This window comes from Microtus oregoni, unplaced genomic scaffold (genome assembly GCF_018167655.1).
Source record: "Microtus oregoni isolate MIOR12 unplaced genomic scaffold, Mior012 000023F_ref0000262, whole genome shotgun sequence".
Lineage (NCBI taxonomy): Eukaryota > Metazoa > Chordata > Mammalia > Rodentia > Cricetidae > Microtus > Microtus oregoni.
The window spans coordinates 19,263,787-19,265,814 of record NW_024543082.1 but is presented as its reverse complement, the minus strand read 5'-3'; positions in this window follow the sequence as shown (position 1 = coordinate 19,265,814).

The following is a 2,028-nucleotide window of genomic DNA, read 5'->3' as shown; positions in this document are numbered from 1 at the left end:
CAGTTTTTGTTTTGTTTTTCCAGGACAGGGTTTCTCTGTAGTTTCTGAGCCTGTCCTGGAACTAGCTCTTTTAGACCAGGCTGGCCTCTGCCTCCCAAGTGCTGGGATTAAAGGCATGCACCATCACTACCCAGCAACACAGTTTTGTTGTTGTTGTTGTTTTAAGCGGGTTTTTAACTTCACAGTTGCTCAGCTAAGAGAGAACCTTCCTGCTCCCTTTTTCTTCACAGTTCGCACCAGGGGGTCAGGAGCTCCTTCAGTGCCACCTTCTAAATCCTGGCACCTACAGTTCTCGCCAATTGCCCCAATACAGACCTTTTTACAAAAGCTTCCGGATTAATCTTCTCACCTCCCATCTGTCTCCAACACAGCTTTACTTTTCACATTCCTGTTAGAGACACCTTCGAAAGGAAAGGGTGAATTTCAATCCTCAGCACCACAGTGACAGGAAGGAGGAGGAGAATGAAAAGGGAGGGAGGAAGAAGAGTAAACAAACAAACAAGCAAAAGAACAGAAGTGGCAAATTTAAGCTGTGTCATATACCCGCTACACTTGTTTGTTGACCTCAGCAACTGCTCTGAGGATGAAATCAAACTCCTTCACTCTGGTCCTAATAAACCACGAGTGTGGTCCCCAGTCATTTCCCATCCATCTCTGTTGCCAGTCAACTTCTGCAAAATATCCCAGGATCTTTTACGTATCCAGTGTTTTGGTCATATGGTGCTCCTTTGGATACACCTTTACTGACTTCACCAATTTCATACCTGTCGTGCAAAATCTAGCTTAATACTTAGTCCCACTGGCCCTCCTTGCCCACCACACACGTTCAGGACGTGATATATGCCTATTACTTAAGGCCACCTCACCTGGAATTTACTCTTCTCAAATCCCCTAATTATTGCTGGCCACCACGTCTCATGGTTGGAATTTACATAGTCTATCTGCACTTTCTCTAGCGGGTTTGAAATCCATGATGTTCAGGCTTGGTTAACAACCTTGCAGTTCTAAAAAGTCGGATAATTTTTGGAATAAGGTGGGTAGTGTCCAGATGTTTGCTGAAGGAGGGAAAGAAAGGAACTGACCAGCAGCCAGCTTGTAATAATTCTTTCCCTTCCAGCTGTGGACTAACACATTCCCCCCCATCAGCTGCTCGGTCTTAAGCGGGTTGTCAGCAAAGCCACTACAACTGACCATGGAGGCACAGTTGTTTAGGTGATGGAAAAAAATGACTTGATCAAATTCATGTGGTAGCTTCATATAGACACAGCTGGCCCCTCAGCTTGGGACCGATTACATGAAACAAAAAGACCCTGACATTTCACTCCTGTGGGGATAATCAGTTCATAACATTATTGTAAGGCACTGTGAAAATAAACAGGAATGGCTAAAGATATATAACAAGGAAAAAAATTCAACCTTCATGGACATAGAAAAACAACGTCAAGTTGCATAATGTGTATTTATCCAAATCTATAGAAAGGAACCAGGCAAGGACGCATACAAAGGATAGACAATTGTGGGCTCAAGAGCAGCCTTGGCTACACAGTGAAATGTTATCTCAAGAAAAGGAAATCCATAAAACTGTACTCTACAAAAGGAGATTCCCACTGTGTACAAAAACTAGAAAATAAATCAACTAGGATAATGGGAGGACTCAAAATGGTATTAAAATTGCAAAATTAGATCTAACTCTATTTTAAATGAACAGAATAACCATAATAGAAGGGTAGGGAAGAGAAAAACTAATCTAAGCCACATTAGAGAACTATCTCAAAGATACTGGGACACCAAATAATTGTACACAAATATTATGCTGTAGTTAGTAAATCTATTTCTCATGTGGGTGTTTACATGCATGATAAGGTTAGACAGGGAAGTTAAATTCTGATATTGCGTTAGAGTACAGGATATCACTGGGGATTCATGGCATGCGATATACATACAAAGCATCCCACAAAGTACTTAGTAAATAATGGGTGCTGAGTAAATGCTAAAGGATTTGTATGTTACATCTTTCTGTTACTAGAG